Here is a 23,658-nt window from a genome sequence, read left to right as displayed (position 1 = left end):
TCCATGGGATTTTCCAGGCAATAGTCCTGGAGTGGATTGCCATTTCCTTCTCCAGGGGATCTTCCCGACCCAGGGATCGAACCCAGGTCTCCTGCATTGTAGACAGATGCTTAACCAGGGAAGCCACCAGGGAAGTCCTATAGGGATGGTACTTTCATTTTAAGTTGAGACATAAACTGTGTCAATACTTTGGCTTCTTTCAGATCTCTTGAGTAATGATATTAGTTTTAAAAGAGGGGTTTGTTGACTCACATACAGGCATACAGACCGGAAACCTGCTTAATGCCAGATACCGTTACTGAACTGCAGTTCTTTTACTGTCAAATACATGCCCCACGATCTTCCAACAGTTTCTGTTTCACTTGAGTTTGGAGATGTTCGAGAGTACCAGTTATGCTCATGAAAGTGAAAGTGTTAGTTGCTCAGTTGTGTCTGACTCTTTGGGACCCCATGGACTAAAGCTCACCAGGCTCCTCTGTCCATGGAATTCTCCAAGCAAGAATATTAAAGTGGTTTGCCATTCTCTTCTCCAGGGGATCTTCCCAACCCAGGGATTGAACCCATGTCTCTTATGTCTCCTGCATTAGCAGGTGAAGTTTTTATTGTCGAGCAAATATGTTCATATGTAAACTCAATTCATAATTTTGCTACAGACTAGAAATGATCACTTAATAAGCAGAAAAAAAGGCACTGGAAAAAATGTGCTTTTAAGAAACTAATGCAGATTTTCACAGGGGTCCCTATCATACTTTTCAACGGTGCTAGTGTGTATTTATTGAACAACCAATATCCCTGCAGTTAACATTTGAAACATTTAAGTTGTAAAAAGAATCACAGATTTCTACTTCTGTTTGTAGGAGTGTATTTGTGTAAACTGTAGTGCAATAAATATGATCTCTTTTGTTCTTCATGTTAATCAAATGACACCCCACACACACACACACACACTTTTTAAACAGGTACCTTCAAAGTTTGACAGATATTTTCTTGGTATTGCATCGACCTGTGAAGCAGTAGGATAGTAATGTGGAAAGAGCGCTATTTCTATGCCGTATTAGTGTCCTTTGGTTTTCTCTAAAGTGTTAACACGGAGTTGTTCATGTTCTAAAGATTTGAAATTATCTCTACTAAAATTGATGTATTTTTGCCTGTAACTACTTAGTAAAGGAAAATTGATAAAATAGGATACACCGTAATATGGAAGATTTTCTCATAAAAAAGTCCTTGTTACTATTTTAAGTTAGGGAGATATAGTGTAAAGCACTGTATTTCCTTTTGGTAAGTTACTTTGAACATAATTATATGCTAGCATCACGTACAGGGCGCTAAGAGCCGGAGGAATCAGTTTCAGCTATTGCTTAGTAAAATTCGAAAAAATGCCATTCATAGTAAAGGCTTTCTCGCTTATTTTCAGAACTGACATCTTGCTTTCCCATTTCAGACGTGTTGGGGGCTCGAGTTAATTTCCAGCACATTCTGCTTCTTCTAAACCGAAGCTCTGCGTCTCAGGGTTCAGTTGTAGCTGGAAGGTGGGTTCTGGTGAGCGCCTCCCTACGCTTTACTCTCCTTTCTACCTAGGACCGGGAAGTGAGAGCAACGGAAATACCAGGTTTCCGGAGCTGGGCTCAGAGGACTCCTGCTTTCTCTGCCGCCGCTCGCAACCTTCCCAGAGTTCACCTTTCCTTCCTGCACACCATCAACCTCACGCGACCTCAACATCCACCTGCTCCAGCGCCCCACACTCGCGCCCGCCTCCCAGCCGTCTGCCAATCACAGTCTTCAGTCGCTCGCGGGTTACAGAGACACAGCTCTTTTGACTCTCTGGTCCCGCCCCCTCCATAACTGCTTCCCGCCCTTCGAGTTCTCTATCCAATAATCAGCGCCCGAGTATCCCTTGGTTCCCGCCCCAATTTCCCTGCCCTCCTGAAGTCCCACCCCCTTCCTTAAGCCTGACGGAACCACCTGACCCGGAGGCGCTCCGTCTGAAGGAAGGCTAGAAGGGGAGTGTGCGTGTAGGGGAGGGGCGCGAGAAGAAAGGAGGGATGCCGGGAGTGGGCGGAGAGAAGGGTTGTCAGTCCGATCTCGCGAGAGAGGACGGAAGCCTGTGGGAGCCCGTGGCCTTTAAAGTGCGGTTCAGCCCTTTCCTCTAGGGGTAGTTTGTAAACACCGTGGAGCTTGGGTCTTCGCAACGACCGAAAAGAGCATGAACTAGTGAGCTGGAAAGGTGAGTAGTGATGAGGAGAGGGCCGCAGGACTGGAGACTGTAGGGATACGGAGAAAGAAGGCACTAACATGGCGACGTCGCTCACCATAGTCCCCACCCCCCGCTTCCCATCACCTCGGGCTCTCCTACCTCTGTGCCTAGCCCTCGGGGCGGCTGTGGCTGCGCTGCCGCCTCTGCGGCCCGCGCGGCGTCGGCTTCTGGAGCCGGACTGGCCAGGCCGGACCGTTAGGTAACTGGCATTTGTTGTTCCGGCCCCTCCCCGCTCGCGCGCTTTCCTAACGTGGAGGAAAAAGGAATAACGGCTTCTCTTAGACCCCTCCCCCGATGTACCTTCCCCTTCTCTGGTCAGTTCAGAGGTCCCGGGGGCACATGTCGGAGTCGCAGAGGGCGCAGGGAAACCCCCCTTCAGTTCTGGGATGGAACAGGAAGAGGGCCGGCTCTGGTCTCTGCACTCTGTGGTTGGGCACTGTGTATGATGGTGGCGTGGGGAGGAACTGGAGGCGCCGTTGAAAATAGGGTCAGGGGTCTCTGGCTGCGGTGGAAGCTGACGGAACAAATGGAGTGGAGAACCTGGGGGAGCTGGAAGTCTTTGCCTTTTCTGTCCTTTCTGCCCCTTCTCACTCCCGCCACCCCCCACTTTTTCCCGATGGGGCGGGGCTGAGGTGCGGGTGCAGATTGATTCTAGTATTTTCCCCCATTTTTTTTTTTTTTTTAAATTTAAGCCTTCCTGGGTAGACTGCAGAGAATCTGTAGGGGTATAACTTTTTTTTTTTTTTTAATTGATGCCCTGGGGACCAGTACCGAGAGTATGTGTATGTGTGTGTCGGGGCGGGGAGGGAGGTGGTGGTGGTTCTGTGTTCACTGGTTCAACTGGCACTAGAAGGAGGGAGAGAGCGAAAGAGATGGGGACTATTTTTGTCCCCTTATATCGTATAAAATTATCTTTGCCTTTGCTTAATGAAGAGTTTTAAAACTGGCCAGACCAAGAGCAAAACTACTGTGAATATGATGGAGTAAAAGGGATTACTCCTGATGGACTTTAGGCTATTGACTAATACCTATTATTGTGTAAAAGTAACAATTTCTAGGGAATATTAAAATTTGAAGACATAGTAGATACACTTAATGTATAGATTTGAAATCATAACAAAAACTGTTACACTGAGCACATTTTTTGTCATCTGAAGAAATTTATAACCATTGTCAGTTTCTCTAGGCATTATCTTAAAACCTATATCTTTGGTCTTTTGTACCAAAACTATGAAGGTGAGAAGCTTCTTAGAAAGTCATCTCTGTATGGTTAAGTGCCCTGAAAGACAAATATAATAGCAATTATATTTTGTTATTTAATTGATTACACTGACTTCAATAATCTACTAAAAACACTGTTCTCAAAACTGCAGGAACATCATTGTAAAGTATGTTAAAAAAAAATGGAGATGCCTTTCTTCATATCAAACAATTAAGGCCATCGATAATTGAATCTTTTTAATTGTCATTAAGGATGGAGCTTTCAGTTGCTTTTGTGCTTATGTTTTTAAGGTACATAATACCGTCTGCAGATTTGATTGTATTTTCTAGAAGTTCTTTTTAAAACATTTTATTAGAATGTTTATTTCATATTTGGGGCAGTATATTATCTATTAGATAATGTAATCCAGAAATTCCTACATTTACTTTACTTGGAATATTTGTTTCATGTTTTAAAACTAAGATTAACAGTAAAAATGATTGTGTCAGCTCTTTCATAAATTGGAGTATTTGTATTTAGGATTTAGAAGCTATATAAATTTCGTTTTTAAAAACGATATACTCTGCCTCAAATTTCTACTACCTATAATTAGCATTAACTTTCAATTAATCATCTACATTTTTTCTACTTAAATTTTTGAATTTTGGAAAAGTTGGGGTTTAATGACTTGTATGTTCTCTGCTGGTAAATTGTTAGATCATATTAGATCAAGTAAACAGTCGCACTGTACATGCTGTTTCCACTCATTTTTGTTTTCAATCTCTTCCTTCCATTATGAAATAAAGACTATAAGCTGGTACTTATTTCTCTTTAATAGTCTTACTGTAATGTCTTCCAACAAAGTAGTTGAAGTCTCCCTATTTAAAACCAGATTTTCACCAGTCTCTCATTGAAAACCTAGTGAGTAGCAATAATTTATTTTTTAAAATTAATACATAAAATGTTATTCTAGGCTCTAATTAAAATGTACTGTAAATAAAACAAATTAGCAGTTATAGTCAGTAGTTTAACTTCCTATATTTCTGGGTTTATCTTATTCTCACACCTATTCCTTAAGACTAAGAACGTACATAAAATTCCTCATGTTCTCTTAATGTAACTTAACGAGGAGGTAGTAGCAATAGTATTCATCAGTTCGGATCTAGGGGCCAATCCCACAAAACATCTTATTTCTGTTTTTTAAGGTTAAAAAGTTAGTGTAAGGTATAGTTTCAAAGAAATTTAAGGAAGTTTGTGGATCTTTAAGGCCAACAATAATTGGAATTATTTTACATATATATTATAATTGTAAATAGATAATTATTACTTTCACTTAATTCTTTTTAACAAGCTTGAAACTGATACATTCATTTATATTTTTATTTTTAGTGATGTCTTTTGTTTCTCTTGGCATTTTGGTAATTGTAGTAATTAAAAACATTTTTTGCAACAAGAAGGGATGTAAATAAATGCTTTGGGAGCTAGGCCTATTCACCCATGTCTGCAGTCTGTGTCTTAACAAAGATAGTGATTCTCAGTCATTTTTTCTGTCACAATATCCAAGGAATAGAAAGCACTCCCAACAGCTGTTGTTGTTTAGTTGCTATGTTGTGTCCAACTCTGCGACCCCATGGACTGCCAGGCTCCTCTGTCCTTGGGATTTCCCAGGCAGGAATATTGGAGTGGGTTACAATTTCCTTTTCCAGGGGATCTTCCCAATACAGGTATCAAACTTTTCTCTCCTGCTTGGCAGGCTGATTCTGTACCACTGAGCCACCTGAGAGGCCCAGTCCCAACAGTAATAGTAGCTTATTATTGGAGAGATTAGTTGAGAAAGACAGGTGGGAATGATTGTAATTGGCAAAAGCCAGTTGGTAAATCAACAGGTGTACTTTGGTATTATATGGCTACCTTAATAATGACCTTAAGTTTATAAATATGTTACCTAAACATTCTTTAGTTTGCCTCATGGAACCTGAATCTTTTTGACATTCCAGTTTTATAACTTAGTTTTTTTCTTATTCTATTGTTTGGGTTAGTGAGTTTCTTTTTATTTATTGGATACTTGCTAGGATAGTGTTACCAGAAATCACTGAAATGATAAAATTGTGATACTGTGATTTCTGTGCAATCCAGTTATCATTTTCTTCTACTTCACCAATCCCACTATAAACATTTCAGTGAGACCTTTTATTTCTTCCTCTCCTCAGTGGAAGAGATGATTCAATTTAAAGACCATACTTCTGATATTTGTGCTTTTGATTTCTTTACTAATTATTTACTATAAGGACAACATCATTTCTCAGTCACAGTGTTGAGAGTCACTGGTATCTTTTATCTTTTGTAAGATAGATTTTAATGATTGTGAAATATGGATGTTGGAATGAGGGTTACTTCTGAGGTAATATCTCTTTCATTTACTTGAATTTTGACATACTTTGTATGGTGTAGGAGGAGGTAAGCTTACTAGTATTGTTATGGGAATTGTACATAATCTATATCTTATTTGTGCCCTCTTCATAATGAAAAATTATTATTGATGTATTCTTGAGTGGTGATTATGAATTATTTTAATTCTTGCTTAGCTGTGAATTTTCTATTTAAACAGAGATAAGTTTTTAGTGAGGAAAAGCAGTGATCAAGAAGCACATTTTGTTCATCTTCCTTGAGCAAAAACAATGCTGGAGATGTTATTTCACATAACTGATATGATTACCAAGTCTAAAATAATGTTATTGGTAAAAACTTGGATTAGCACTGTTCATATTCATAACCACTAATCTGTAAGTTCTTTGTGTTTATATATTTCTAATCTTGTTCTATTGTAATTTTAAACTTTAAGAACTTGCTTACCTTGTATCACCTAGGAAGTAGAGGTCTGGGAATAATCAACTCACTTGAGAAGTGAAGTTTGACTTAAAAATTGGACTACTGTTCTTTTCATTAAAGAATATTTTGAGACATTGGGCTGATTTAACTATTCACATACAGCTATCCCTCAATATCTGTGGAAGTTTGGTTCCAGGATCCCCTGTGGATACCAAAATTTATTGATACTCAATTCCCATATATAAAATGGCATTGTATTTGCATATAACCTAAGTATATCCTCCCATGTTCTTTAAGTCATCTCTACATTACTTATGATACCTAATACAGTGTAAATTCTGTGTAAATGGTTGCCAGCAGGAGACAAACACAAGATTTGCTTTTTAGAACTTTCTGAAATTTCTTCCCCCCAATTTTTTTTTTTTTTTTTTTGGCCACACTGCTTGGGATATTGGAACTTCCCTGACCAGAGATTGAACCTGTGCCCCCTGCATTAGAAGCACAGAGCCTTAACCATTGGACCACGAAGGAAGTCTTGTTCCCCCAAATATTTTTGATTCAAGGTTGTTTGAATCCACAGGGCCATCTGCACTCAATGTCCTTTCATGAATACAGTATTGAGAAAAGTCTGTGATGCTCTTCATGTATCTCATCAGCTTTGAGGAATTCCATCAAGACTTTGGTATACTCTTGGGAGTGGTGATATGTATGAAGAACATCTGTCATGTGTGCTGTGCGTATGTATGTGGAATTTTCCAGGCAAGAATACTGGAGTGGGTTGCCATTTCCTACTCCAAGGAATCTTTCTGACTCAGGAATCGAACCTGTGTCTATTGCGTCTCCTGCTTTGGCAGACAGATTCTTTACCACTGTGCCACCTGGCAAGTCCCATGTCTGCTGGGAGTGGGCAACAATTAAAAACTACTGCTTTCATCCTTAAAGCTGAGCTTATATTTTTCTCACTTCCTTACACTGATGAACTAAACATGTACCGGATAACTTGAGGGGATAACATCAAATTCATGGGTTAAAGATTAATTTAAAAAAACTTCTGTCTAAAAATTTAACTAGTTCTCACCTTGAGACTTAAAAATAAAGGAGGTAGTAAGATTAGGATTATTAGGAAAATGTACATTTAAAGTCAAAGTAAAACAGTAAAATTTATAATAAACTGAACAGATACTGTATGAGTGCTATGCACTGTACTTAAATGTTTTACATAGACAGTAATTTCACTTTTTTTGGACAATCCTGAAACTAGTATATTTTTCTTACTGGAGAGGATAGTAGTGCAATCATACCATTTAAATTTTTCCTAGCTTAGAAACTCAAAGAATCTTAAACCTTGAAAGGGGAATGAAGTCCTTCTAGCATACAGCTTCAAGTTTTCAGCTTCTTAGGTTTAAGTTTATTATGACTATACTGCTGTTCCCAGTATGAGCTCTAGGATCATTTCTTGGCTTTTTTTTTTTTGGTGCTTACCAAGATATGAGAGGGAAATTAGAGCACAGAGAAAACTCTAATAAATCTGTGCAGTTCCTTGATCTGCAAGCCTGTCCTCCTGAGTCCCTACGATTTTTGCTTTATTAATTTTCTATTCCTCATCAAAAATAACCACATACTTTGCATTATAGAACAACCGAAATTTATCTCACAACTTTTGTCAGAAGTCCAGTTGGGCCCTCTTTTTAGGGCCTTACAAAGTCTAAATCGGTATGTTCACAGAGCTGCATTTTTGGGGGGAGGTGGGGAGTCTCTTGAGGAAGAATCCACTTTCCAGTTCATTTGGATTGTTGACTGCATACAGTTACAGGACTGCCGATCCTCTTTCCTCGTTGACTGTCAGTTGGAGCTGGTCTTCACTCGTAGAAGCTAAAATGTTTTCAGTATTGCTGCCTCCAGTAATGGCAAGTAAAGCCTATCTCTTGCTTATCTCTGACTTCTGCTGCTGTCAGAATCTGACAGAGAAAGTTCTCTGCTCTCACTGGGTCATATGGTCAGATTGGCCCATTTGGATAACCCAGGATAACCTTCCTGTTTTAGAATCTGTGACCATTTTTATATCTGCAAAGTCCATTTTCCTCTGTAACATAACCTATTCATAGATTCCAGGGGGATTGGGGTTTGGTACATATACTCCTGAAAATAAATTTGATGAACTATGTATGTACTCTTGCACATTTCTAAGTTGATTCCTAAAATTTTTCTTTGTAAGTTTAGTTTTAGTTGGCTTAAAACTCATCATTCAGAAAATGAAGATCTTAGCATCCAATCCCATCACTTCATGGCAAATAGATGGGGAAAAAGTGGAAACGGTGTCAGATTCATTTACTTGAGCTCCAAAATCACTGGACAGTGACTGCAGCCATGAAATTGAAAGATGCTTGCTCCTTGGAGGAAAAGTTTTGATAAACTTGGATGGTGTATTAAAAAGCAGAGACATCACTTTGCTGACAAAGGTCTGTATATCAAAGCTATGGTTTTTCCAGTAGTCATGTATGAATGTGAGAATTGGACCATAAAGAAGGCTGACTGCCAAAGAATTTATACTTCAAACTGTGGTGTTGGAGAAGACTCTTGAGAGTCCCTTGGACAGCAAGGAGATCAAACCAGTCAATCTTAAATCAGTCCTGAATATTCTTTGGAAGGACTGATGATGAAGCTTCAGTACTTTGGCCACCTAATGTGAAGAGACAGCCCATTGGAAAAGACCCTGATGCTGGAAAAGATTGAGGGCAAGAGGAGAAGGGAGCAACAGAGGATGAGATGTTTCGATGGCATCACTGACTCAATGGACATGAGTTTGAGCAAACTCCGGGAGATAGTGAAGGACAAGGAAGCCTGGCATGCTGCAGTCCATGGGGTTACAAAGAATCGGACACAACTTAGTGACTAAACAACGAGTTGAAAAAAAGAATGATTTCTGACTTTTCAAGATATTGACACCATTCTAAGTACAGTTGATTTTTGAAGAACACAGGTTTGAACTGCATGGGTTGACGTATGTGGATTTTTTTTCAGTAGTATATACATTACTGCGTCACCTGCCAGTAGTTCAATCTGTGGGAGCATAAAAAGTGGAGAATCCACAGATACAGAGGACATCTCTTAAGTTACATTCGGGTTTTGGACTGTATGGAAGATTGGTGCCTGGAGTCGTTCGAGCGTCAACTGTGATCCTTAGTGATTCGATCTGTCATTGGTTTAAAAAAACAAATGACTTAATTCACCTTTAACAACTGAGCATTTTTATTCCTTTTTCTTACTGAACGTATAATTAATTTTATTTGAATCCAGGGTATTTTAATGCTTTAAACTATTTTGATCACATCACCTTATCCTACTTCTTTGCAACAAATATAAATTGAACTTTACAAAGTTTCCTATTGATTTCCTCTTTGCTTTGTTCTCATGAAGCTCACTCTCAGGACAATGCATTTTTCCACAGTATTTTGAGACTAGAAGAGGCAATCATTAAATGAAAGGGGTTTTGTTCCTGTCATCACATTGTTCAATACATCTGAATTCAAAACATTCCTCAACACTAGGCACGACACCATTCTTGAAAAGCCATGCTTTGCTTTAACAGCACTATTTATAAAGGTGCCTTGATTAATGGAGGCTTTAAGACACTCTTATTTTAAATCAGCCGCTTGTTTTGTTCCATGGAGATTTTTATAATCCAGAGCAATGCATTGTAATAATATTTGGTATGGCTTTCTTTTCAAATATGGAATTATGAACACTTAGGGAAAGCAGGCAGATTATTATTAGGAAAGCAAACATAGGGAAGTTGAAGATACAGGAATTGATTTTCTTAAAACATGTCTTACTTATGAGTCCGTTGAAAAGTCTTAGTGTATCTGCAGTAATACAGATACCTGTCTGAACGTTGCTGCTTTGAAAGTCTATTCCCCCACCCACCTAGCTCTTCTGCTTCCACAAGGCCGGAAGCTAGCTTCTCTCCCAGAATCACCCTTAAGTAGAGTTAATTCCTTTCTCACACTAATGTCTACCTTTTTGGGCCCTGTTCCTTGGCACAGTTTCTCTTTCCTGAATACTTGCCATTTGTAGTGTTTGTGCCCTTTAGCAGACAGAGATCCTACCCCTTACCTACAAGTTGATTTTATCCAAGTATAAGACACACATAGCTGGGGTAGGATAGTGTAAAGGAGAGAGTCCTTACCTTTGTGCCCTTCAAGTTGTAAACAAACCTTTATTTTTCATGTTTTTCAAAGTCTAGATAATCAGCTTAACCTTGTATGCATTAAACATGAGCTCTGTTTGGCAGGTTCAGCTGGCTGGCTTAATGTTGTTGCTTTTGCTTCAAGTAAAGATCAGAAGGCTATCTTCCTGCTTTCTAGATATAAGTTCCTGGTCTTTTGTAAGCAGCTGCTGAACTAAATGGAGATATTCAATAGGAAAATCTGAAGCCATACTTAAGCATTTCCATGAAAGAAATAATTTGCAGAAATTTATCTCTCTCTGGAGGATATGAACCTTTGAGCTATCCCACAGAGCCATTTGTGCTTTGAATTGCTGCTCCTTTCATAGTCCCCATTTTGCATTTGTCTAGCAGAATACCCTCTTCTGGACCCTTTTCCTTTAAGAAACAGTCTGTATATAAAACAGAATTTTGTTGTCAGCTTTGAAATAAGAGTCATTATCACTTTTGGTATTTGCATCAGAAGGTTTAAACATATTAAGGCCTTTTCAGCCAACTTTATTCAAGGTAAAGTACAAGTTCTCCTTTCAACAGTTTGTGCAATAAGGAAATGGAGCTCCAAATTCACACTTGGCTGTCACGTATGGGAGCTCAGCACTCAAGTGTAGGGAGAAGTTGACTTTCCCTTCAAGTTTGTTCCTGGGATCACTGCCTTTTCCTAATGCAGTTAGTAACTGAGCTTTTTGGCAAGTTCTTACCCAATCCCACCTTCAGTTCAGTTCAGTCACTCGGTCGTGTCCGACTCTTTGTGACCCCACGAATTGCAGCACGCCAGGCCTCCCTGTCCATCACCAGCTCCTGGAGTTCACTCAAACTCAAGTCCGTTGAGTCGGTGATGCCATCCAGCCATTTCATCCTCTGTCGTCCCCTCTTCCTCCTGCCCTCAATCCCTCCCAGTATCAGAGTCTTTTCCAGTGAGTCAACTCTTCGCATGAGGTGGCCAAAGTACTGGAGTTTCAGCTTTAGCATCATTCCCTCCAAAGAAATCCCAGGGTTGATCTCCTTCAGAATGGACTGGTTGGATCTCCTTGCAGTCCAAGGGACTCTCAAGAGTCTTCTCCAACACCACAGTTCAAAAGCATCAATTCTTTGGCGCTCAGCTTTCTTTGCAGTCCAACTCTCACATCCATACATGACCACTGGAAAAACCATAGCCTTGACTAGGGCACTCCATGACTTACCTAACGGTCCTGTGTAATCATTTTTATGGAAAGTTTATGGAAAACCTAGTGAGATGATCCTTCCAAACCTTAACTATTTAGGTTGTTTCTTTACTCTGGTCTTCAGATACAGATTGGTCTTGCATATTTAGAGAAGTCCTTATTAACATTGGTCTTGCTCCTTGGCTGCTGGCAGAACTATCTACTTTTTAAAGCTCCCATCAGTGGACTGATAAGGCATCTCTACAAGGTATCAACCATCTTCCATTTTAGAATGACCAGAGTATGATGACAGAAAAAACTAATTATCCACCAATATTCATTCTCGTCTTTTTTCCTTATTGTAGATGCTCCATTTCCCCCCACCCCCACCTTGAGCATATGATGAAATAAAGAATGTATTTCCCAGTTTCCCTGCTAGCTCTAGCCATATGACTTAAATTCTGACCAGAATAGAGGTTTCCTGTAAAATTTCTGAAAAGTGTCCTTGAAAGGAGGCTATCATTCATCTCCGCATTTCCTTCTTGTCATCTGCTGTGACGGTTAGACCTTGAGCAGTTATTTTAAGCCATGATGGAGATGCCACATGTTGAGAATGGCAAAACTGCAAAATAGAAGGAACCTGGGTTCCTAATGGTCATGAGGACTGCCTGTTTTCATGTGAGAGAAATAAACTTTTGATTCACGTAAGCCATTGTTATTTTGAGTTTTCTCACAGCTAAACCTAATCCTAGCTGATAGAGGTGTAAAAAAGTCAAGTTGTTTCCAAGTAAGAACCACATAAACTGTTGTGTAAAGCACACTGACACAGGAGGAACTATTAATGTTCACTCTAAGAATTTTGCTGCTCAGATTCAGCACTGCCATTTTACAGTAATCAGCTTCTGTTACATTAAAAAGTTTTTTCTCTTTTCACCAAGACTCTATTGCCATGCTTCCATCCTTGAAACTACTACACCTCTAATAGGTGGCAGTGTGCCAGGAGTTGTGGGAGGCCACAGGATAGGTATCTTCCTGGAAGGTTTTTGAGGGAACCTTAATTTTAATATTAAATAATGGAATGGAAGGCAAAATTCACATGCACTTTAAAATGTAAAATAACCATTTATAAATTTTTGTAGTGAAGTTATTTAGCTCTTGCAGAGTAATGACTTTTCTCTTTTCTGCCTCTCCTTTGCCCTAAGGATATTTAGATGGAAGCTTGAGAAGCACCGCTTACTTAATAAGAGCTGACAGATAACTGGCAGCAGAGTAGATAAAGCTCATGGCCTACCAGCTAGAAAGGTAAGAGATTTTAAGTTTTTACTGCAAAGGTGGCCTTTTATTTTGTGCTTGTCTCTCAAATATTATTAAATTAAAGAGATATTTCCAGACAGCAGTCCTGAGAATGTTAGTGTCCTACCATATTGACTATTGTTTAATAAAAAAAAAATTCTGAGGTTTGGCAGATTTGGAGATGTCCTTTTGGAGCTACAATGCATATCACCATATAAAAGCACACCAAAGACTTTACATAAAAGTACATAATTTTAATTCAAAGGGTCCTAACTTTTCTGACTAGGGAGTCCTCTATAGCAGAGTCCCAGTATGAAAGTCCCAACTCTTGTAGGACTTTATAAGGATAGTAACACGAGTTAATCCTTGAGATATTTTCTATATTTTAAAAACATTTTGGACAGAAAGTCCTACTCTCTTGGATGTGCTCAATAACTGGATTACTAAGAGACATTCGAAGTTACAAGGTAGGGGGATAGTGGAGGGAGGAAGATCAGTGGTAAGTGGCATTAACCAAGAAACAGATGAGTGGGAAGTAATAGCACTCTAGGATGAGAGAGTGAGCTGATTAAAGTTTGCATTACTACAGTTAAAAAATCTAGGTATCATAAGAATGCGGTGGGTGTCAGAGGCCAGTCCATGCAAGGGTCTGCAGACACCGTTAAGGATTAGAGACCTAATCATAAGAGCGTAACATATCCTTTCCTCTCGTTTTGACTGGCATTGCTTGAGTATAAATCATTCTTTTTCCTGAATCTAGAAAGTTTATAACTGATTTTCTTATGCATGGTGTTATTCTCACTAATCATCCTCCACACTTCTATTAGTGATGTTGCAAAAATGCCCCTTTGATGATCTAAATCACCTATTTAAAATCTTTACGTTTTTTATTATTCTTTAAATTTTTTAAATTTATTTTTTAATTGCTTTACAGAATTTCATTTTCTGTCAAACCTCAACGTGAATCTTCCCATTTTAATAGCAAGATTAAGCAAACTTCTTTGAAGAGCCAAATAGTAAGATTTTAGGCTTCATGGGGGTCACATATAGTCTCTATTGCTTCTTTTTCTCCTCCGCCCCTCCCACCCCACACACACTCCTCAATATTTAGAAAGTTTGGCACAGGGCCATAGTTTATAACCTCAGGGTAAAGGTCAGATAAGGGAATGAGGTTGGACTCCAGACTCCTTGCTTGGGTACTAAAGGCCCTTTGAAATTTGCTTCCTGCTCTGGTCCCAGCTCTCTTCTTCAATCATATATCCCATAGTTTAGCCATTAGAAGTTCTTGGAGATCCTTCTGTGTATTCTGCTATTTGCTCTGCCCAAAACATCATCTCTTTTTTCCTTGAGAAGACTTAAGTCCAGGCATTACTTCCTTTAGTACCCTTCGCAGATTCTTTGTCTCTCCAGGGTTGGCTAGGTACTTGTCTTAATGACGGGGTAGAAGATCAGATAAATTTAACTTTAGAGAAAAGAAGAGCTCATACTCAGTATACAAAAGATTCTCAGTTCACCCAGTCACAGAAAGCATCAGGCTTCATAGAAACTTCTTTCGCTCATCTTGGCTACATGGTTTTTTGTCCCTGTTTTTTGTGCCTACTCCATTCTGGCTTTCATTAATTTCTTATCAGTATGAACATGACAGAAGGTTTCTATGAATCCTGAGTATGATTTTAAATGTCTAATGTATAGCTCTGGTTGACTTTTCTTTTTAAACACATTTCTTGAAGAGGTAATCTGATTGGCCTAACTTATTCAGATATCTTTCCTGGTTTACCTGAATGAAACAGGTATGTCGGGTAATGGAAATATAGGATTGCCCTTTGCTGGCCGTCTGGCTCTAGGAGGGGATTATGGGTGGGGAAGAAAGGTAACCAGCTCTAGTATACTCCCTGTTCCCCTATGTTCCCATAGCACCTGTGTATATCTTTATTATTGTATGTATATCACTAAATTAGTATTACTATTTTCACTTGTTTGCCTTCCTTATTAAACTAATTTTGAAGTCAGGAAACATATCTTATTCTTAATGCAGTATCAGGTACAAATAGTCAAATATTTTCAAATAAATTTCATAAAATATATTTGTATTAGAAATGTTTGAGAATTCTGCACATCATAGGTAACATTAAATATTATCTGCATTTTAGAAATCTGCTTTGAAGCTTGAATACATGTTTTAAATGTAGATGTTACAACATTTGTAGTTCTGTAACTAGAAGATCGGTAAAATTCATATTTTAGAATGTAGTGATTTCTGAAATTAACCACCAGAAACTGATTCATTTCCCCCACTTCTGTTTTCAAAGATTCATTTGCTTATACTAGTTTCTATGAAGTGATTTCCTTTTTACTTGTTTTTGATAGATGTAAGAAAAGCAAATATTTTTATCAGTTGTATCATTTGAATGATATAATTCAAAATGGCATGGGAATATTGATATTACAGCGTAAAGGATTGTCTATCTTAATATGTTTAATATTGTCTATCTTAAAATGTTTAACCCACATTGCATGTTTTAAACAAGGGAGTTGCCTATAGGACAGGTAATCACCTAAATTTTAGTCACCTCTCAAGTCTTTATTCAGATACAGAAATTATTATTCTGTTTGCTCTTAACTTTTAATACAGAACATAGTTTTTCTGTTCTTTGACACAATATGAAAGTTATAATCCAGAAACAATCAGAGAATTGTTAAAAGAATCTGTATATTTTAGTATATTCAGTATATATTTTATATATACTGTATATGTACATATAAATATGTATGCATATTTTTATATATTTATATATAAATATATATTTTAGTATATACATGATGCTAATTATATAATGGTTATATGTGAATTATGATAGTGCATGTTATTTCTCTACACTTTAAGCTCCTTCTATAAGTTTTTCCATTTTTATTTTTAAATTTTTTTAGTTTGGAACCTTTTAAGATAAGTTGCTAGCATGATGTCCCATTCCCACAAATACTTTATTTTCTACAATAGGACATTCTCCTCTTAAATCATAATACAACTGTGAAAATCAAGAAGTTAACTTCAAAATATTGCTACCATCTAATCTGTATATTATATTTAAGTATTGCCAGTTATTCCAATAATATCTTTTCTTTATAGCAAACAGATTTGGTCTAGAATCTCATGTTGCAGTTAGCTGTCATGACTCATTGGTCTTCTTCGATCTGAAACAGTTCTTGATCTTTCTTTGACTTGGACACTTTGAAAATTATGGGCCAGTTGTTTTGAGGGGATTTACCTCAGTTTGGGGTTGTGTAGTATTTCTTCATGATTAGATTCAGATTATGTGTCTTTGGCATGACTATCATGAAAGTGATGCTGTGACCTCCTCATTGCAACCCTTTGGTTGCAGTGATATGGATACTGATTTTTCTTATTTTTAGTATTGTTAACTTGTATCATTTGAGTAAAGTGATGTTTGCCAGGCATTTGTACTATATATTACTCTTTTGCCTTTAGTAATTAAAATGTATTTTATGGGGAGATAGTTTGAGAGGATGTAAGTATCCTGTCTAATCAAACTTTCAGTTTATTCTTCTATATTGGTATGTATCTTTTATATCAGATTAATGAAATCCTATTTTATTTATAATATCTATTACTGTCATTTATTTTGATTCTGAAATTGTCTGAGATCTAGCCACTTTCTGGCTAAATCCATAGTAAGTGCATCTTTCTTGCACAAGATTTCAAGGCCCATCATGTATTTTTCCTGCTTCAGCCCTGGAATCAACCAATTCTTCAAGGATCCCAGGTTCCTTTTGGTTGAAAATGGCATTTCGACATCAAGGTCTGGGTGCCAAGTGGGCTTCTTGCTTATGTGATATCAGTGTTCCTAGGCCCTCTCAGTGACACAGCTAGGGAAGTATGTGAATATATGTGCATATTTATACACATATTATCATCTGTGTTTCTGTATGTTTACATTGAAAATCATGAGTTCATACCAGTATCTCTAAATCTTATCATCAGGATTTATTCTGTGTAATTATTTTCATCCTCTGTATAGTGTTGCCTATTTTCATCCGCTGTATCCTTGAGAAATTCACTTATCCATTCATTACCTGCGTTACATGTAATGAATTGCCTGTTGCCACCGGACCTTTTCCTCTCAGCAGGTAGGTATCCTCTTGCTTGGCCCTGATATCCTGTCCTGGGCTGATGCCATCCCTGTTCTTTACCTCACATGGATGCCTCCTCACCCTTCTAGGGCACTGACATCCCACATCAGACTGCTTCCCCCTGCTTGCATAGACAGATCTTTCCTCACCTAACAGTCTCCTGTCCAGCTCAACCCCCCTCCTCCCATGAGCACCTTTCTCTTCTTGTCCAGGTACTTAGACAGGCTGAACTTAGGCTGCTCCCTCAATGGCCTGACTAATCTGTCTCCCGTGAAGATACCCTTATATATGTTTTTCCTTGGAAGGTTGTGTTTTATATTCATTTTAAGTTACAAGAAATGGTTTGCTGGTTAATTTCAACCACTTCCTTCCTTTCATCTTCCCTTAAAGTATTTTTCGTTACTGTTTTTTAACTGGCGTCTTATATTATGTGTGGTTTTATTTGATAATGGGTCTGTTGAGTAACTCTACAAGTCCCCAGAGAGTCTTTCTGTACTATTTTTTTTTAAGTGGCTTACATAAAATAGGTGTATAGTTGGTAAGCAAAGAATTGCAACGCAAGACAGTTCATATGCACAGTATAGCAGAGCTTGCCAGCTGGCAGGCACAGTATAGCAGGAGAAACTTCTTGTTCCATTTTTTACCTTGAGTAAGTCATTTCACTGTTTGGGGCATCATTTGTAGTTTGCATAGTTAGGACTAGATCAGGAATACAATGAGGTAAATAATTAGAAAATCCATGTTATAAGAAAGAGCCTCTGACCTGTATTCAAGAGAGAATTTTGGATTAACATTTTATTTTTTTGAATGGGCAAAAGGCACAGATAAAGTTGATGTTTAAGGATACAGATTTGAAAGGAGTAAGCTATGGTGATCTAATGTATAGTATAATAACAACAATATTGTGCTATAATTAGGTAATGTAAAATAAATATACAATGTCAGTTGTATTGCAACATACAAATGTATCAAGGTAGCATATTTTACACCTTGAATTTACACAATGTTGTATGTCAGGTATCTCTCATTTTTTAAAAAAGATTGGGCAAAGGAAGCATTTTCGAGATTACAAAGAACCATTATATATATGAAAAGGTTCAACCTCATTGGTGTGTCAATATATGCAACTTAAAAATTTTTTTCCCACTAATTTAACAAGAATGTTAAATATTCACTGTTGGTGTGGGCATTGAGAAATTAGGTCTTTCTTTACACTAAAGGTAAAGTAGAAGTCAGTGTTACGTATCTGAAGAGTTTAGCAATATAAATTAAGTCTTAAAAATGTGCCTTCACTTTGATACAGTAGTTTCTGTTCTAGAAGTTCATCTGATGAAAATAATTACAGATATTACACAAAGATTTGTCCTCAAAAATAGTCACTGATGATAAAAATCAGTAAGAGAATAGTTATAATGGAGCTCAGATGGTGAAGAAGTCACCTGCACTGTAGGAGACCTGGTTTCAATCCCTGGGTCGGGACTATCCCCCAGAGAAGGGAATGGCAACCCATACCAGTATTCTTGCCTGGAGAAACCCACAGACAGAGGAGCCTGATGGGTGACAGTCCATAGGGTCACAGAGAGTCAACACGACTGAGCCACTAAGACACACACATAATGGAGTAATAGAGAATTAGTTATAAATATGTTGTATCTGTATGACACTGTAGATCTATATGGAATACTGTATAGCCATTAAAATGACATTTAATATTTAATGATTCTATCAGGGGTCCCTAACCCCCAACTGCAGACCAGTACCTGTTCTCAGCCTGTTAGGAATTGGACTGCACAGCGGGAGATGAGCGTCGGGGCAAGTGAGTGAAGCTTTGCACCATTCACCGATCCCCATTGCTCTCCTCATGGGTTCAGATTACCACCTGAACCATCCACCCCCACCCCAATCCTCCACCTCCGTCCGTGGAACAATTGTCTTCCACGAAACTGGTCCCTGGTGCCAATAAAAGCTGGGGACTGCTGATACTATTTCATAATGTGGCAGAATTGCAGTTCAGTTCAGTTGCTCAGTTGTGTCCGACTCTTTGTAACCCCATGAACTGCAGCACACCAGGATTCCTTGTCCATCACCAACTCACTGAGCTTGCTCAAACTCATGTCCATCGAGTCAGTAATGCCATCCAGCCAATTCATCCTCTGTTGTCCCCTCCTCCTCCTGCCTTCAGTCTTTCTAGCATCAGGGTCTTTTCCAGTGAGTCAGTTCTTTGCAGCAGGTGGCCAAATTATTGGAGCTTCAGCATCAGTCCTTCTGATGAATATTCAGGACTGATTTCCTTTAGGATTGAAAGTTTGATCTTGCAGTTCAAGGAACTCTCAGGAGTCTTCTCCCACACCACAGTTCAAAGCATCAATTCTTTGCATTCAGCTTTCTTTATAGTCCAAGTCTGACATCCATATATGACTACTAGAAAAACCATACCTGTGACTAGACAGACCTTTGTTGGCAAAGTAATGTCTCTTCTTTTTAACATGCTGTCTAGGTTTGTCATAGCTTTTCTTTCAAGAAGCAAGCATATTTTAATTTCATGGCTGCAGTCACCGTCTACAGTGATTTGGAAGCCCAAGAAAATAAAGTGTTTCCCCATCTATTTACCATAAAATGATGGGACTGGATGCCATGATCTTAGATTTTTGAATGTTGAGTTTTAAGCTAGGTTTTTCACTGCAGATGGTGACTGCAGCCATGAAATTAAAAGACGCTTGCTCCTTGGAAGAAACGCTATGGCAAACCTTGACAGCTCAGCCTTTCACATGGCGTACTCTCCATATAAATTAAATAAGTGGGGTGACAATATAAAGCCTTGACATACTTCTTTCCAATTTGGAACCAGTCCGTTGTTCCATGTCCCATTCTAACTGTTGCTTCTTGACCTGCATACAGATTTCTTAGGAGGTAGGTAAGGTGATATGGTATTCCCATCTCCTTAAGAATTTTCCACTGTTTGTTGTCATCCACACAATCAAAGGATTTAGCGTATACAATGAGGCGGAAATAGATGCTTTTTTGCAGTTCTCTTGCTTTTTCTATGATCCAGCGGATGTTGGCAGTTTGATCTCTGGTTCCTCTTACCTTTTCTAAATCCAGCTTAAACATCTGGAAGTTCTCAGTTGCACACTGTTGAAGCCTAGTTGGAGAATTTTGAGCATTATTCTGCTAGTGTGTGAGATGAGTGCAATTGTACTGTAGTTTTGAGTATTCTTTGGCATTGCCTTTCTTTGGGTTTGGAATGAAAACTGAACTTTTCCAGCCCTTTGGCCACTGCTGAGTTTTCCAAATTTGCTGACATATTGCTGACATTTTAACAGCGTCCTCTTTCAGGATTTGAAATAGCTCAGTTGGAATTCCATCACCTCCAGTAGCTTTGTTCGTAGTAATGCTTCCTAAGATCCACTTTACTTCGCATTCCAGGATGTCTGGCTCTAGGTGAGTGATCACAGCATCGTGGTTATCTGGGTCATGAAGATCTTTTTTGTATAGTTCTTCTGTGTATTCTTGCCACCTCTTCTTAATATCTTCTGCTTCTGTTATGTCCATACCATTTATTTAGATAATTGTATTTTAAAGGAAATTGTAACACTTTTTTTTAAATGAAAAAAATATGGGATCAAGACCATCCCCATGGAAAAGAAATGCAAAAAGCAAAATGGCTGTCTGGGGAGGCCTTACAAATAGCTGTGAAAAGAAGAGAAGCGAAAAGCAAAGGAGAAAAGGAAAGATATAAGCATCTGAATGCAGAGTTCCAAAGAATAGCAAGAAGAAATAAGAAAGCCTTCTTCAGTGATCAATGCAAAGAAATAGAGGAAAACAACAGAATGGGAAAGACTAGAGATCTCTTCAAGAAAATTAGAGATACCAAGGGAACATTTCATGCAAAGATGGACTCAATAAAGGACAGAAATGGTCTGGACCTAACAGAAGCAGAAGATATTAAGAAGAGGTGGCAAGAATACACAGAAGAACTGTACAAAAAAGATATTCATGACCTGGATAATCACGATGGTGTGATCACTCATCTAGAGCCAGACATCCTGGAATGTGAAGTCAGCTGGGCCTTAGAAAGCATCACTATGAACAAAGCTAGTGGAGGTGATGGAATTCCTGTAGAGCTATTTCAAATCCTGAAAGATGATGCTGTGAAAGTGCTGCACTCAATATGCCAGCAAATTTGGAAAACTCAGAGGTGGCCACAGGACTGGAAAAGGTCCGTTTTCATTGCAATCCCAAATAAAGGCAATGCTAAAGAATGCTCAAACTACTGCACAATTGCACTCATCGCACATGCTAGTAAAGTAATGCTCAAAATTCTCCAAGCCAAGCTTCAGCAGTATGTGAACCGTGGACTTCCTGATGTTCAAGCTGGTTTTAGAAAAGGCAGAGGAACCAGAGATCAAATTGCCAACATCTGCTGGATCATCGAAAAAGCAAGAGAGTTCTAGAAAAACATCTATTTCTGTTTTATTGACTGTGTCAAAGCCTTTGACTGTGTGGATCACAATAAACTGTGGACAATTCTGAAAGAGATGGGAATCCCAGACCACCTGACCTGCCTCTTGAGAAACCTGTATGCAGGTCAGGAAGCAACAATTAGAACTGGACATGGAACAACGGACTGGTTCCAAAAGGAAAAGGAGTACCTTGAGGCTGTATATTGTCATCCTGCTTATTTAACTTCTATGCAGAGTACATCATGAGAAACGCAGGGCTGGATGAAGCACAAGCTGGAATCAAGATTGCTGGGAGAAATACCAATAACCTCAGATATGCAGATGGCATGACCCTTATGACAGAAAATGAAGACCTAAAGGGCCTCTTGATGAAAATGAAAGAGGAGAGTATAAAGGTTGGCTTAAAATTCAACATTCAGAAAACAAAGATCATGGCATCCCATCCCATCACTTCATAGCAGTTAGATGGGGAAACAGTGTCAGACTTTATTTTGGGGGGCTCCCAAATCACTGCAGATGGTGACTGCAGCCATGAAATTAAACAACGCTTGCTCCTTGGAGAAAAGTTATGACCAACCTAGGCAGCATATTAAAAAGCAGAGACATGATTTTGCCTACAAAGTTCCATCTAGTCAAGGCTAGGGTTTTTCTAGTAGTCATGCATGGATGTGAGAGTTGGACTATAAAAAAAGTTGAGCACTGAAGAATTGATGCTTTTAAACTGTGTTGTTGGAGAAGACTCTTGAGAGTCCCTTGGACTGCAAGGAGAGCAAACCAGTCCATCCTAAAGATCAGTCCTGAATATTCATTGGAAAGACTGAGGTTGAAGCTGAAGCTCCAGTACTTTGGCCACCTGATTGGAAAAGCTGACTCACTGGAAAAGACCCTGATGCTGAGAAAGATGTAGGCAGGAGGAGAAGGGGATGACAGAGGATGAGATGGTTGGATGGCATCACCAACTCAACGAGATGAGTTTGAGTAAACTCCAGGAGTTGGTGATGGACAGGGAGGCCTGGCATGCAGCAGTCCATGGGGTCGCAAAGAGTCAGACACAGCTGAGTGAACTGAACCGATAGGTTGTAGATGCTTGCCAGTTCTGTGTCTGCAGTCCATTGTCTTCTCTGGCAGTTTAGAGTTGAACAAAGCCTCCTTCCCATGCTTTCCTAGGAGCATATTTCCACCCTTGATGTGAAAGGGAGATAAACCTGGATTTAGAGGTTTGAGATTAGCATTTACGCCTGCTGGAGGAATTATAATCAATTATGTCTCAAGGTGCTTTGTCTGTTGTCTTTACAACTACCTCAGCTAGATATTAGGAAATAGTATAAGGAATGGGAATTGTTATTGGTTGGCTAGAAAATAATCTGCTGTGTAGGTAAGGAACTTCTTTTTTAGAATGAGACAGTAGTAGTCATGGGGGGTAGAAAAGAATACCGAAGGTTAATTCTTTCAGAAAGCTTTTCTGTAAGTATTGGATTGGTTCCCTACACTACTTCTATATTTTTAATATTTTAACTCTTATTCTTAACCAGATTGTATTGAAATTTCTGTTTTCTTTCTTCTGCTTGAACAAAAGTTTCTCAGAGTGGAGGGTCTGTTTTTTTCACCTTTGTGTCTTTGTGTGTGTTTGATGTTTAAATGTTTCCTGAACTCAACTGAGTTTAAATAATGCTTTGATTTTTCAAAGCAATATGAACTGCATCTTCTTATTAGTTTTAGGAGTTTATTGAGATAGGTAACATAATCTAAACTTATCTGGTTCATATCATATAGCAGTTTATTCATTCCTTAGTATTTAATGGGGGTCTTCCCAGGTGTCACTAGTGGTTAAAGAATCTACCTGCCAGTGCAGGGGACACGAGAGGCACAGGTTCAATCCCTTGTTGGGGAAGATTCCCTAGAGTAGAAAGTGGCAACCCACTCTACTATTCTTCCCTGGAGAATCCCAGAGACAGAGAAGCCTGGCAGGCAGTAGTCCATGGGGCTGTAAGGAGTCAAGATGACTGAGGAACTAACATGTTCTCTTTCTTTCAGGAGAACTTTCTTCTTCTTGTCTCTTATATCATCTCTGATTCCGGGACTCAGAACTGTAGCTATTTGCA

The 23,658-nt window shown here is 38.8% G+C and overlaps 1 protein-coding gene across 2 annotated transcripts in view; it reads left to right on the top strand.

The window, feature by feature from the left end:
- Window positions 1–1,730: 1,730 nt before the first annotated feature.
- Window positions 1,731–23,658, top strand: part of ATF2 (activating transcription factor 2) — a 79,881-nt gene continuing 57,953 nt past the window's right edge. For both annotated transcript variants that reach the window (XM_040228202.1, XM_040228201.1), the window contains exons 1-2: window positions 1,731–2,224; window positions 12,854–12,953. The gene's annotated coding sequence lies outside the window, so the exon portion shown is untranslated. The remainder of the gene's footprint in view (window positions 2,225–12,853; window positions 12,954–23,658) is intronic.

This window comes from Oryx dammah, unplaced genomic scaffold (genome assembly GCF_014754425.2).
Source record: "Oryx dammah isolate SB20612 unplaced genomic scaffold, SCBI_Odam_1.1 HiC_scaffold_27, whole genome shotgun sequence".
Lineage (NCBI taxonomy): Eukaryota > Metazoa > Chordata > Mammalia > Artiodactyla > Bovidae > Oryx > Oryx dammah.
The sequence above is the reverse complement of the archived record's forward strand: the minus strand, read 5'-3'. Positions and strand labels throughout refer to the sequence as shown.